We start from the raw sequence: 3,505 nt of genomic DNA, 5'->3' as shown, positions 1-3,505 counted from the left end.
TACTTTTTCATGAATATTCTTGAATACAAAGTCTCTCTCAGTTTTAATGAAGAGCTAATAAAAGGGATCAATTAATGTTTGGAGTCTTATTTAAATGAATATTGTGGGGCAGGTATTTACAGTAATCACATTATATTTATTCAGTTAGAACAAGGCCACTAAGTCCAACTCACAGTTTCTTCCACACTCCTCATACTTTTCCCCCTCATTATCTCTGTGTAGCAATATGTATTAATAAAATAAATAGCACTCAAGATGAGATCTGTGTCTGACTTGGTTTTGCTAGGAATAAACATAAAGTATACACAAGCAGACAGTAGCTGCCATATGGCCCACTAAGTTTGTAGGCATTGGTTTAATGTCTTAGTAACTTTCAATCTGGGTGAAATCCAGTGTGTATTTTTATGAATTAACTACTATGCCAGTCTACTCAATTTCTTGTGCAGAAAGAACTGGAATAGTTTTCCTAGTTTGTTGGTGTAGCAATGCTTTTACTCTAAAGCTATTCCTCAGGAATGACCTTAAGAACATCCAAATTGCAATTATTTCACTTCCTACCTTGTAATCCATGGTATATTTGGGAACATAAGTATAATTAGTTTCCTGAAACTCAGATACTTTCCATTTTTTAAGCATATTGCCAAAACAGTAAAACAAATCCCTCAAGTGCCAGATTACCATAATGGTATTAGAACTACCATATTGGTATTAGAACTGAGAGAAAACCAGAATACTCATCCTGTGGAAAATTAATATTTAAAAAAAGTTCCAAAATACCTCTGATAAAAATGTTTCATTTTGACTTCATGAAATTACACTGTATTATACAGTGTCATATAGTGTGGAGGAATAATGCTCCCACTGTCAACTTTCGGATTGGGCTACCTTGAATGAGTGCATCTCCTTTGCTGAACTCATAGTCATGGCACTCTTATGAGGGGCTACACTTGGTTAGAAAGAAGACTGCATTCCATCATGATACATTTTGCCTGGCTAGGGTATCCATTCTGTAATAGACAATGGTATATCAGCAGTATAACCTATGTGTCTCATGAAACAATATGACACAATCAGAAACTGAAGTTTGTCAACCACACACTTCAGATTAGTTCAAATTGACCTGAAAGAAAATCAAAAACATTCAGAAAAAGAGATATTCTTGTACACATTTAAGTTTTCTGGATCTGGATTTTCCAATAAAAAAAATCACTGAGACATAAAATTCCCAATCAGCTGTAGTTAAATTTGGAATATGATTTGCATAAACATAATATATTTGGTTTGAGTTTGAAACACCAGATGTAGATGGAGCTCAATGTTAAATAACCAAAGTCCAATAAACTGATCTACGTGAATATATATCACGTGCATGCGCGCGCGCGCGCACACGCACACACACACACACACATTTATATATCGAGAGAGATATATATATCCCCATCCTCCTCCCCGTCATTCATGACTGGCATTTTGCTACTGTGTGTGTGTGTGTGTGTGTGTGTGTGTGTGTGTGTAACTATATATAGATATATATATATAGAGAGAGAAAGAGCAATATCTATATCTATATATATATATATATATATACACATACACACATTTATATATCTATATCTATCTCTATAGATATAGAGATAGATATATAAATTATATATCTATATCTATAGAGATAGATATAGATATATAAATGTGTGTGTATCTAAAGAGATATCTATACACAGATATCTCTCTCTCTCTCTCTATGTGTGTGTGTGTATATCTCTATAGAGATATATACACACACACATACACACTTTTATATATATATACAGATCTCTCTATAGATATACACACACACGCATGTGTCTATATCTATAGAGAGATCTATATATATATAAATGTGTGTGTGTATATCTATAGAGATCTCTATATATAGAGATCTCTCTCTCTCTCTCTCTCTCTCTCTCTCTCTCTCTCTATATATATATATATATATATATATATATCCACACACACACACACACACACACACACACACTAGCAAAATGCCCATCATGAATGATGGGGGGAGGAGGGGGACGAAGACTAGCATCTGGCCCCAAGCCCTCCCTCCCTTTGCCCCTCTGGGTGCTGCCCCACTCCCGCCCCCCCTGCCCTGCTGCCACTCCTCTACACTGACAATGTCAAAATGGGAAGCATGACTTCTGAGGAAAGGGTGAAAAAAAAAATGTTATTTAGTGAGAGAAGAGAAAACTGAAGAGTGATTTTAGTGATTTTTTCCTATGTAGCAAAGGAACAAGCCCCCATGTGGCAATGAAGTCAGGAAAGAATAGGTATATAGATATATTAGGGTGGTTTAGCATGATTTATCATGGTAAATGTAGGTTACATTTCATTCTATTTTAAATATACCTTCATGTTTTTAATTATTTTTTCATTAAAATATTTTTCTAAAAACGTGTGTACTATTGTATGTTGTAATGTTAGATGTTGGATCTATAATTGCTCAAAGAACGTTTTTCGTGTGTGTGTGTGTGTGTGTGTGTGTGTGTGTGTGTGTATGATATACTTAAGTCTACCAGTATCATCCTCTATTTGTTAGATGTATTAAATATTCTTGCTACATGACTTGCCAGTACTCTGGGATAGAGTTATTGAGTTTCTCTTCCCATGTCTAATTTTTGCACACTAAGCTCTTTGACATTTGCTTCTATTTCAGATGTTGTAATTTCCATTTTTATATCCTCGTTCTCATTAGTCTTTGCCCTAAGTTCAACATTGCTCTTACTGAAAACTAAAGCAAAATATCCATTTATCTTTTGGACACCTAAATTATCTTGAATCTTGACCTTGCCCTTATGACAGAATGTCTCCTTTCTTTCTTTTTTTCTCTTGCACTCTCTCTCCATCCTCCCACCATCACTTTTCCTTTAATATGATCAAACCACTTGTGGTTGATTACAGCTGTTATTGTTTGTTTTAATTTCCTTTTCAAGGTTTAGATCAGCAGATTTTTGGTAATTCTTAACTAATTTAGGTAAAACCAGTTTATAGAACTTCTGTCCCAGGCCCCTTCCCAGTTCAAGTTAATTCACAGTCCCCCAGTATCCCAGGATACTTTGCAGTTCTGTGCTGTGCTGTCTGTTCCAACAGAGCAGAGTTCGCCCCACCCCTCTGCTTCCTAGCTAGAAAACTATCAGTGCTCTGGCTGGCTGATAAGAGGGTTGGGGTGGGAAACCTGGCTATAAACCCTAGCTGACATTTGCCTGGCAGGAGTGGAGAAGCCCCTCAGTCTTCTCCTTTGCTCCATGCTTAAACAGACGGGCAGGGGCATGGACAGACACCAGCCAGGGTTTACCCCCTCCCCCTCCTCCCTGCATGGGACCTCAGCTGGGGTCTTCCTAGCAGGGGCAAAGCAACCCCTACCTGGTTTTTACACTGATCCTGGCTTGAGCAAAGGCATGGGGGGGCATGGCTACACAACAGCCAGGCCAGTATGTGGATGTGGAAGGGAGGGAGGGAGGGG

This window comes from Alligator sinensis, unplaced genomic scaffold (assembly GCF_000455745.1).
Source record: "Alligator sinensis unplaced genomic scaffold, ASM45574v1 scaffold490_1, whole genome shotgun sequence".
NCBI classification, from domain to species: Eukaryota; Metazoa; Chordata; order Crocodylia; family Alligatoridae; genus Alligator; species Alligator sinensis.
Note: the sequence above shows the minus strand (reverse complement) of the source record.